This window comes from Lucilia sericata, unplaced genomic scaffold, assembly GCF_015586225.1.
Source record: "Lucilia sericata isolate MDLA Ls3-8-SP2 unplaced genomic scaffold, ASM1558622v1 Contig000468F_arrow, whole genome shotgun sequence".
In the NCBI taxonomy this organism is placed as follows: domain Eukaryota; kingdom Metazoa; phylum Arthropoda; class Insecta; order Diptera; family Calliphoridae; genus Lucilia; species Lucilia sericata.
Window position 1 is genome coordinate 10,001 of NW_023994483.1, and position 12,500 is coordinate 22,500.

At 31.3% G+C, this 12,500-nt stretch overlaps 1 protein-coding gene across 2 annotated transcripts in view; it reads left to right on the top strand.

Moving 5' to 3' along the window:
- Window positions 1-3,360: 3,360 nt before the first annotated feature.
- Window positions 3,361-12,500, top strand: part of LOC119605254 (tyrosine-protein kinase Btk29A) — a 161,660-nt gene continuing 152,520 nt past the window's right edge. For both annotated transcript variants that reach the window (XM_037958241.1, XM_037958245.1), the window contains exons 1-3: window positions 3,361-3,456; window positions 3,548-3,677; window positions 10,058-10,204. The gene's annotated coding sequence lies outside the window, so the exon portion shown is untranslated. The remainder of the gene's footprint in view (window positions 3,457-3,547; window positions 3,678-10,057; window positions 10,205-12,500) is intronic.

Genomic DNA, 12,500 nt, shown 5'->3' on the forward strand with positions numbered 1-12,500 from the left:
CAACAAATATACACCTAATTTAATTTATTTAATCCTCCTCTCATTCACAACAAAATTGTGTTAAAATTGTTGAAAAATTTAACACACATTACCATTCAGTTGTAAATATACTCACATTAATTCCAAATTATAAAGTCGTCGTCATCATCATCACGAAGAATCGTTAAATTGTACAGTTTGGAGACGATTTTAATGAAATTTTTTCATAAATTTAAATTGAAATGGAAAGGAAGTGAAAGTCAATTAATGTTACATTAATCATTTACATATGTATACTTACTACATACATATTTACGTACCTAGATAGTGTTACATATACTCCTCATATAATAAATGTTATTTAGTTAATTTTCAGTTTATTTTCGACTTTGACAGAGCTTTAATATTTTAAAATAATTCACAAAAGATGCAACAAAAAAGTTTATAAATTTAGAACAACTTTAAATCTATTATATTTAATGTTGTTTTTCTTTAAATCCCTTTAAAAACTTTGCACTTAACTCTTTCATTAAAGAAACCTTAAAAGAAATTGTTGGTTATTGCCAGTCGTTGACGTTGTTAGGCCGGCAACATGTGTTCTGACGATTGTTATTGTGCATCATAACCTACATATTTTTGCAATAAAAACGAAAAAAAAAAAACAAACTAAACTGAATATTACACTTGTTAACACTTGTAATTCACGCTGAGGAATTATTTAACCCCAAGCTATTTAATATTTTATGAAAACTTAACACAAACACTTCAAGCCAATAGGAAACTTTAAACCGCTTTTTTAGACGCAACGTAACGAAGATTAAGGGAAAAAAGTGTCAACATTTTTTTCTTTTGCAGCAAACATATAAACACTTGAGGAAACTTAAGTGAAGAACTTAAATAAGTCTTCTGTCCAAAAAAAAGTGTGAGTGGTAGGAACCAAAACATACATATCATACATACCACTTGTTTTGTGTCTTAAGTCGTAAAATTTGTGGGTAATTTTTATTATTGGACCTCAGATTACAGATTATGTAGGAAAGTTTTGGTACCGGTATTGGTATTTAAGTGGAAACCTTATGTTATTCAATACTAGATCATTTCTATAGACTAGAGTATAGACTAGACTACAGACTAGACTATAGACTAGACTATAGACTAGACTATAGACTAGACTATAGACTAGACTATAGACTAGACTATAGACTAGACTAGACTAGACTATAGACTAGACTATAGACTAGACTATAGACTAGACTATAGACTAGACTATAGACTAGACTATAGACTAGACTATAGACTAGACTATAGACTAGACTAGACTATAGACTAGACTATAGACTAGACTAGACTATAGACTAGACTAGACTATAGACTAGACTAGACTATAGACTAGACTAGACTATAGACTAGACTATAGACTAGACTATAGACTATACTATAGACTAGACTATAGACTAGACTATAGACTAGACTATAGACTAGACTATAGACTAGACTATAGACTAGACTATAGACTAGACTATAGACTAGACTATAGACTAGACTATAGACTAGACTATAGACTAGACTATAGACTAGACTATAGACTAGACTTTAGACTAGACTATAGACTAGACTATAGACTAGACTATAGACTAGACTATAGACTAGACTATAGACTAGACTATAGACTAGACTATAGACTAGACTATAGACTAGACTATAGACTAGACTATAGACTAGACTATAGACTAGACTATAGACTAGACTATAGACTAGACTATAGACTAGACTAGACTATAGACTAGACTAGACTATAGACTAGACCAGACTAGACTATAGACTATAGACTATAGACTAGACTATAGACTATAGACTAGAATAGACTAGACTAGACTAGACTATAGACTAGACTATAGACTAGACTATAGACTAGACTATAGACTAGACTATAGACTAGACTATAGACTAGACTATAGACTAGACTATAGACTAGACTATAGACTAGACTATAGACTAGACTATAGACTAGACTATAGACTAGACTATAGACTAGACTATAGACTAGACTATAGACTAGACTATAGACTAGACTTTAGACTAGACTATAGACTAGACTATAGACTAGACTATAGACTAGACTATAGACTAGACTATAGACTAGACTATAGACTAGACTATAGACTAGACTATAGACTAGACTATAGACTAGACTATAGACTAGACTATAGACTAGACTATAGACTAGACTATAGACTAGACTATAGACTAGACTATAGACTAGACTATAGACTAGACTATAGACTAGACTATAGACTAGACTATAGACTAGACTATAGACTAGACTATAGACTAGACTATAGACTAGACTATAGACTAGACTATAGACTAGACTATAGACTAGACTATAGACTAGACTATAGACTAGATATAGACTAGACTATAGACTAGACTATAGACTAGACTATAGACTAGACTAGACTAGACTATAGACTAGACTATAGACTAGACTATAGACTAGACTATAGACTAGACTATAGACTAGACTATAGACTAGACTATAGACTAGACTATAGACTAGACTATAGACTAGACTATAGACTAGACTATAGACTAGACTATAGACTAGACTATAGACTAGACTATAGACTAGACTATAGACTAGACTATAGACTAGACTATAGACTAGACTATAGACTAGACTATAGACTAGACTATAGACTAGACTATAGACTAGACTATAGACTAGACTATAGACTAGACTATAGACTAGACTATAGACTAGACTATAGACTAGACTATAGACTAGACTATAGACTAGACTATAGACTAGACTATAGACTAGACTATAGACTAGACTATAGACTAGACTATAGACTAGACTATAGACTAGACTATAGACTAGACTATAGACTAGACTATAGACTAGACTATAGACTAGACTATAGACTAGACTATAGACTAGACTATAGACTAGACTATAGACTAGACTATAGACTAGACTATAGACTAGACTATAGACTAGACTATAGACTAGACTATAGACTAGACTATAGACTAGACTATAGACTAGACTATAGACTAGACTATAGACTAGATTATAGACTAGACTATAGACTAGACTATAGACTAGACCATAGACTAGACTATGGTATAGAAGAGATTATAGATTCGATGATAGACTAGACTATAAAATAATCAACATTAAAACTTTTCCGTGCACACTCTTTCTTAATAAACTTTTAGTATTTTTCCTTGCTTGCATATAATTTTGCTTCAAATTCAATATAAAAATATATTTTTATCCATTCTTACCTGTTCTCCTGTATAATTTAATCAGTAATTTTTCTTAACATGGATTTAATTTTTTTTCCTTTGTCTTTTTCTCTCTTTCCATGGCAGCGTCGACGTGAACGTGGTCGTATACCTGTTAAAGGTGTTAGACTTGTTGAAATAGCAACAGTGAATGGTGAGGGCGGTGATCCTTTTGCACCGGATGTGAGAAATAATTTTATTTTCTTTTATTAAACAGATTATTTATTTTTAATTTAATATTTTTATATGTTTTTATTTCGTTTTATTTCTTTAGGGTTTTCCTTTTCAAGTAGGTTATTGTGAATCCTCTGATGATCAATCTCAACGTATTCCTCAATATACCTTGTATTTGGTAGCGAGTAGTGATAAAGAACGTTACGATTGGATACGTGCCATAAGACAAGGTAAGTGGAAGGGAGAGTGAAAGACTAACAAGAGTTTCTTTTACTTTTTTATATAACAAAAGTCTAAAAATAATATGTGAACGAAGTTATTGAAATGTTAAGGAGTTTTTAATAAAAGGAAATGTGTTTTTTTGTTGATATTTGAGATCTTTATTTTAGATTTAGACATGTGTGCAGTTGTCAAAAGAAATTAGTTTTCGTTTTTCGTTTAACAATGGAAATTATAATTAAGGAATTAAATGAAAAATTATATTATGATGATAATAAAAGAACCGTTAGGTTTTTAATTGAAAAGAGATTTAAAGATCTTTAAAATTAAAAGAAACATAAATAAAAATAAAAAATTCTTTAGAAGAAGAAACACGGTGATCACTGAGTCTGGTCTGGTCTATGGTTTAGACATGGTCTCGTCTATAGTCGAGTATATAGTATTACTATAGACTCTATAGTTAGTCTATAGTTTGATTTATAGTGTAGTCTGTAGACGTGTCTATAGTCTATAATCTAGTCTTTAAACTAGTATGCTGGCTAGTCTATTGCCTAATCTTTAGACTAGTCTATGTCTAGTCTAGTCTAGTCTAGTCTAGTCTATGTCTAGTCTATGTCTAGTCTATGTCTAGTCTATGTCTAGTCTATGTCTAGTCTGTCTAGTCTATGTCTAGTCTATGTCTAGTCTATGTCTAGTCTATGTCTAGTCTGTCTAGTCTATGTCTAGTCTATGTCTAGTCTATGTCTAGTCTATGTCTAGTCTATGTCTAGTCTATGTCTAGTCTATGTCTAGTCTATGTCTAGTCTATGTCTAGTCTATGTCTAGTCTATGTCTAGTCTATGTCTAGTCTATGTCTAGTCTATGTCTAGTCTATGTCTAGTCTATGTCTAGTCTATGTCTAGTCTATGTCTAGTCTATGTCTAGTCTATGTCTAGTCTATGTCTAGTCTATGTCTAGTTTGTCTAGTCTATGTCTAGTCTATGTCTAGTCTATGTCTAGTCTATGTCTAGTCTATGTCTAGTCTATGTCTAGTCTATGTCTAGTCTATGTCTAGTCTATGTCTAGTCTATGTCTAGTCTATGTCTAGTCTATGTCTAGTCTATGTCTAGTCTATGTCTAGTCTATGTCTAGTCTATGTCTAGTCTATGTCTAGTCTATGTCTAGTCTATGTCTAGTCTATGTCTAGTATGTCTAGTCTATGTCTAGTCTATGTCTAGTCTATGTCTAGTCTATGTCTAGTCTATGTCTAGTCTATGTCTAGTCTATGTCTAGTCTATGTCTGTATAGTCTAGTCTATGTCTAGTCTAGTCTATGTCTAGTCTATGTCTAGTCTATGTCTTCTATGTCTAGTCTATGTCTAGTCTATGTCTAGTCTATGTCTAGTCTATGTCTAGTCTATGTCTAGTCTATGTCTAGTCTATGTCTAGTATGTCTAGTCTATGTCTAGTCTATGTCTAGTCTATGTCTAGTCTATGTCTAGTCTATGTCTAGTCTATGTCTAGTCTATGTCTAGTCTATGTCTAGTCTATGTCTAGTCTATGTCTAGTCTATGTCTAGTCTATGTCTAGTCTATGTCTAGTCTATGTCTAGTCTATGTCTAGTCTATGTCTAGTCTATGTCTAGTCTATGTCTAGTCTATGTCTAGTCTATGTCTAGTCTATGTCTAGTCTATGTCTAGTCTATGTCTAGTCTATGTCTAGTCTATGTCTAGTCTATGTCTAGTCTATGTCTAGTCTATGTCTAGTCTATGTCTAGTCTATGTCTAGTCTATGTCTAGTCTATGTCTAGTCTATGTCTAGTCTATGTCTAGTCTAGTCTAGTCTAGTCTAGTCTAGTCTATGTCTAGTCTATGTCTAGTCTATGTCTAGTCTATGTCTAGTCTATGTCTAGTCTATGTCTAGTCTATGTCTAGTCTATGTCTAGTCTATGTCTAGTCTATGTCTAGTCTATGTCTAGTCTATGTCTAGTCTATGTCTAGTCTATGTCTAGTCTATGTCTAGTCTATGTCTAGTCTATGTCTAGTCTATGTCTAGTCTATGTCTAGTCTATGTCTAGTCTATGTCTAGTCTATGTCTAGTCTAGTCTAGTCTAGTCTAGTCTAGTCTATGTCTAGTCTATCAGTCTAGTCTATATGTCTAGTCTATGTCTAGTCTATGTCAGTCTATGTCTAGTCTATGTCTAGTCTATGTCTAGTCTATGTCTAGTCTATGTAGTCTATGTCTAGTCTGTGTCTAGTCTATGTCTAGTCTTAATCTTGCCTATAGTCGAGTTTTTAAACTGTTTCTAAACTTATTTCACCAACTGTATTTATTTACGTACCCAATAAATACCGTTACATCAAACATTATTCAACATTATAACCTCAAAAACAATTTAGTTTTTGCGCTTTAAACAACAAACGAGTGAATATAATTTAATATTCTAATACACATTACCTTACATATTATTTTTTTGTTTGTATTTTACATAATTTACATATTTAAATTAATATTATTAAACCACCTACAAAAAAAAATAACAGCAGCGCACATACCCAGACAAAGACGCACAATAAAAGCACTTGAGGTATTTAAATAATACCCAGCTAACATTTTGTTTCGATAGTGAAATTTGGATTAAGTACAAACTTCTAATCAAAAAGTAAGACTTAACTGATCAATTATTGATTTCTCAACGATAGCGAACTTCGTCCAGTTTTTAAAGCTTTGATTGTGTTTAACAATCTTATGTTCGTTGGGTTATAGATTACACGTAATGCGAGAATAAAAAACAATTCAAATTCAATTTAGTACCGCAAAGAAATGAAAAATAATATGTAATAAAAAATTGCGCAGACTTAAACCACTAAACAACCTACAAGAATTATTCAGCTACAAGTTTGAGATGAAGATTCAGCTTGAAGATGATAATAACGACAGCACTGATGATTACAGTGGATGGAGGGTGTTATACTTAGTAAAACTATAAAGATGCTTATAAACAAATTGAAATCATAAAGCATAAAATTGAAGAATTTAGATTTACAGGCCTTAATCAAAATGTACCACAAATATTTAGCATTTATTGAAAACTTTATCTCTAACAAACTCTAATGAATACAATTTTAATTTAATAAAAAAATGAGTGCAACCACAGAAAAAAAAAGCTTAACAACCAACCAAAAATTATGTTAAAGTCATGATACTTTAATATTTTTTTTAAAAACTTATAGTTTTGTTCATAGTATTCATTGTGCATAGTGACCCTGGGCAATGTTAACCATAATCAGACAAGACAACCAAATTTTAAATCGAACATAACCTTAAAATTGCTATTGTCTGCTTTTTTGAAAAAAATGTACTGAAAAAATAAAATGTAGTACAAAATTTTTTAAAATGAACAATACATACTTAGTTTAACATTATTTTTTGGGTTATGATTAGTATTTTTTCCTCCTTTGTCTGTTTTGTTATTAGTGAAATTTTGTGTTATTTTTTTTCAAGATAATTGCAAATTTGAAAAAAATACTGTTTAAAAAATACTTTTTAAATTTTTTATGATTTTTTTCCTTCTTTCCCTTTCTACACTTGCTGATTGTCAGTGTTTTAAAGGAGTCAAATGTTTAAGGATCTAGTCTATAGTCTAGTCTATAGTCTAGTCTATAGTCTAGTCTATAGTCTAGTCTATAGTCTATTCTATAGTCTAGTCTATAGTCTAGTCTATAGTCTAGTCTATAGTCTAGTCTATAGTCTAGTCTATAGTCTAGTCTATAGTCTAGTCTATAGTCTAGTCTATAGTCTAGTCTATAGTCTAGTCTATAGTCTAGTCTATAGTCTAGTCTATAGTCTAGTCTATAGTCTAGTCTATAGTCTAGTCTATAGTCTAGTCTATAGTCTAGTCTATAGTCTAGTCTATAGTCTAGTCTATAGTCTAGTCTATAGTCTAGTCTATAGTCTAGTCTATAGTCTAGTCTATAGTCTAGTCTATAGTCTAGTCTATAGTCTAGTCTATAGTCTAGTCTATAGTCTAGTCTATAGTCTAGTCTATAGTCTAGTCTATAGTCTAGTCTATAGTCTAGTCTATAGTCTAGTCTATAGTCTAGTCTATAGTCTAGTCTATAGTCTAGTCTATAGTCTAGTCTATAGTCTAGTCTATAGTCTAGTCTATAGACTAGTCTATAGTCTAGTCTATAGTCTAGTCTATAGTCTAGTCTAGTCTAGTCTATAGTCTAGTCTATAGTCTAGTCTATAGTCTAGTCTATAGTCTAGTCTATAGTCTAGTCTATAGTCTAGTCTATAGTCTAGTCTATAGTCTAGTCTATAGTCTAGTCTATAGTCTAGTCTATAGTCTAGTCTATAGTCTAGTCTATAGTCTAGTCTATAGTCTAGTCTATAGTCTAGTCTATAGTCTAGTCTATAGTCTAGTCTATAGTCTAGTCTATAGTCTAGTCTATAGTCTAGTCTATAGTCTAGTCTATAGTCTAGTCTATAGTCTAGTCTATAGTCTAGTCTATAGTCTAGTCTATAGTCTAGTCTATAGTCTAGTCTATAGTCTAGTCTATAGTCTAGTCTATAGTCTAGTCTATAGTCTAGTCTATAGTCTAGTCTATAGTCTAGTCTATAGTCTAGTCTATAGTCTAGTCTATAGTCTAGTCTATAGTCTAGTCTATAGTCTAGTCTATAATCTAGTCTATAGTCTAGTCTATAGTCTAGTCTATAGTCTAGTCTATAGTCTAGTCTATAGTCTAGTCTATAGTCTAGTCTAGTCTAGTCTATAGTCTAGTCTATAGTCTAGTCTATAGTCTAGTCTATAGTCTAGTCTATAGTCTAGTCTATAGTCTAGTCTATAGTCTAGTCTATAGTCTAGTCTATAGTCTAGTCTATAGTCTAGTCTATAGTCTAGTCTATAGTCTAGTCTATAGTCTAGTCTATAGTCTAGTCTATAGTCTAGTCTATAGTCTAGTCTATAGTCTAGTCTATAGTCTAGTCTATAGTCTAGTCTATAGTCTAGTCTATAGTCTAGTCTATAGTCTAGTCTATAGTCTAGTCTATAGTCTAGTCTATAGTCTAGTCTATAGTCTAGTCTATAGTCTAGTCTATAGTCTAGTCTATAGTCTTAGTCTATAGTAGTCCATAGTCTAGTCTATAGTCTAGTCCTATAGTCTAGTCTATAGTCTAGTCTATAGTCTAGTCTATAGTCTAGTCTATAGTCTAGTCTATAGTCTAGTCTATAGTCTAGTCTATAGTCTAGTCTATAGTCTAGTCTATAGTCTAGTCTATAGTCTAGTCTTCTAGTCTATAGTCTAGTCTATAGTTCAGTTCTATAGTCTAGTCTATAGTCTACTCCATAGTCTAGTATATAGTCTGGTCTATAGTGTAGTCTATGATCTATTCTATAGTCTTGTATAGTCTTTAGTCTCTTCTAGTCTATAGTCTGGTCTATAGTCTAGTATATAGTTTAGTCTATAGTCTAGTTTATAGTCTAGCCTATAGTCTAGTATATAGTCTAGTCTATATTCTAGTTTATAGTCTAGTCTATAGTCTAGTCTATAGTCTAGTCTATAGTTTAGTCTATAGTCTAGTTTATAGTCTAGCCTATAGTCTAGTATATAGTCTAGTCTATAGTCTATAGTCTAGTCTATAGTCTAGTCTATAGTCTAGTCTATAGTCTAGTCTATAGTCTAGTCTATAGTCTAGTCTATAGTCTAGTCTATAGTCTAGTCTATAGTCTAGTCTATCTGTAGTCTATAGTCTATCTGTAGTCTATTCTATAGTCTAGTCTATAGTTTAGGGTATAATCTAGTCTGTAACATAGTGGCTACTCTCCAAATTTAAGACAACATGAAACTCCTTTAAAAGAATGGCCCTCCAAAAAATACATGTCAAAATTACTATAACGGTTTGGTTGTTGTAAGTCGCTTGTTGTTGCTTTTACTGCTTGTTAAGGTTGTTCCCAAGTTGTTGTTTGGTTGCCTATACGCTCTTTCATATTTTTTGTGTTTGCAGCAACAGATTATTTGCTAAAACAACTCAAATATACATGATATTTCCCCAATATATAGTTTTTTTTAGTGGCGTGGTTAAATTTACAGTTTCTCCTTCATCATGTCGTGATCTTTTGACTTTATATTGTGGTTAAATTTGAACTGTTCGTTAAAGTGTTGACCCATTTTTTATCCCCAAGAAGAAAAAAAATCTTGTTTAAAATTTTCTAACAAAAATGAGGCGCACACAACTGTGGAAAAAAATTCTAAAATTTTATGGAATAATAAGCAAAAGCTTAGAAAAATTTAAGCGGATAATTTAGGATGTTTGACAGGATTTTTTTAACAGTTTTTTTTAGAGAAAATTCCTTTTAATATTTAATTTTTTAAGGTTCCTTGAAAATTTATATCTTTTTTTTTCCATTTCAGTTTGTGAAGATACAAACACCCCCAAGTCATATCGTTTTCATCCTGGTCTCTGGTCTGGCAAACGATGGTCCTGTTGTAAAGGCATTAGTCGTTCAACATTTGGCTGTCAAGCGGCAACACATTGGCGTGAAACCAACAATAATCCAAGTAAGTTGAAGTATCTTAAATGTTTTTCTTCTATGTATTACCTTTAAAGTAGCTTGCTAGCCCCTCTGCTGTGTAAACCACCTGTCACTTTGACATTTTCCCTCAAAATAATCAATAATAGATTTTTAAACAAACACGTTTTTAAATGTTTTCAAATGTGCGTTCAAATTGTTTTGGAAAATTCCGCTAATTAACATGCGCATCTTACATTACCCAGCAGTTTTATAGGTAGTCAATGTAACCCTTTTATTTAAATACAATTTTCTTGATTAAAGTCCATTTTTGATATATTTTAGTTTGTTATGTCTTCTATTTAATAAATAATAGTCAATAGATTACTTAACACATAGCAGGTAATGTGTTGATGTACCTATTCTCACTTTGGTAATCCAAAGTAATCAACAGAGTAGTCAATCTAAAGTTGTTTCTTTCAATATAAAAACAACTCACATATTTTGCAAAGTTTGTCAATCCGTTTGTATATTTCACACTAAAATATTGCGATCCTTTAAGTTTCTATACTCTGATTCCTTATAGATAGGAAAGTCGATTTAGCTGTGTCCGTCTGTCTGTCTATATACATCTAGGAAGTTTTACGTAAAAACTACATCCCATCCAATACATATGTGTATACGACTATGCAGGTATTGCGTGGTCTGTATACCCCTGATTCATGCTATAGGATGAATATATATATCGCACTCATTTGACATCAACTCACTATCTGTTGTCTAGGCAATACCATCATTCTTTTTCTGCGATTTGGGTTTAACCACAAGCACTCGCTTCCCATGTTACCAGATAGGTTAGTACTCTGCTCAGACCTCTAAATGAATTACTTACATAGTTTATTGGTCCCGGCAGACTAGATGTACTGGCAGAACCTGTTTGGTATATGTCTGTATGTTAAAAAGTCAATTAATTACTTAACTCACTACAGGTAATCTAACATGTATTCAATTGTTACTTTAGTGATCCTAAGTAATGTAAAAAGTAATCAAGTTGTCTGGGTCCTCTAGAACTAAACTATACAAATAACTAATCACATATCGGTTGGCAATGGTCTCCCACAACTGCTGGATAGTTCTAGCAACATATCTGGATGTTTTTAAAGTTTCATCTGTTTTAGTTTATTCTGTTTCGATTTAAGCAGGAAATGCGTGCCCATACATCACACTCCGAAAGAAATATGTTTCTCTTAAATTCTTTTTTATTTTTTTTCCATTTAACATTTCATTCACCTCAAATATAATCATCATTTGTTCTTGTCGTTATTTGTGTTGTTACAACTTTTACAACTAATTGTAAAAAAAGAGAATCTATGGTTTTAATTTAAGACTTATGACCTTTCGGTAGATTATGTTGTGTAAGTAGGGGATTTGTATACAAAAAAACTGATCTACTTAGTTGTTCGAAAAGTTTGTAATGGAACGAAAGATTTCTTAAAACTTCTAAATTTTACAAAGCGATCATTACCAATAGCACCTTGATCTATCTATCTATCTATCTATCTATCTATCTATCTATCTATCTATCTATCTATCTATCTATCTATCTATCTATCTATCTATCTATCTATCTATCTATCTATCTATCTATCTATCTATCTATCTATCTATCTATCTATCTATCTATCTATCTATCTATCTATCTATCTATCTATCTCTATCTATCTATCTATCTATCTATCTATCTATCATCTATCTATCTATCTATCTATCTATCTATCTATCTATCTATCTATCTATCTATCTATCTATCTATCTATCTATCTATCTATCTATCTATCTATCTATCTATCTATCTATCTATCTATCTATCTATCTATCTATCTATCTATCTATCTATCTATCTATCTATCTATCTATCTATCTATCTATCTATCTATCTCTATCTATCTATCTATCTATCTATCTATCTATCTATCTATCTATCTATCTATCTATCTATCTATCTATCTATCTATCTATCTATCTATCTATCTATCTATCTATCATCTATCTATCTATCTATCTATCTATCTATCTATCTATCTATCTATCTATCTATCTATCTATCTATCTATCTATCTATCTATCTATCTATCTATCTATCTATCTATCTATCTATCTATCTATCTATCTATCTATCTATCTATCTATCTTCTATCTATCTATCTATCTATCTATCTATCTATCTATCTATCTATCTATCTATCTATCTATCTATCTATCTATCTATCTATCTATCTATCTATCTATCTATCTATCTATCTATCTATCTATCTATCTATCTATCTATCTATCTATCTATCTAT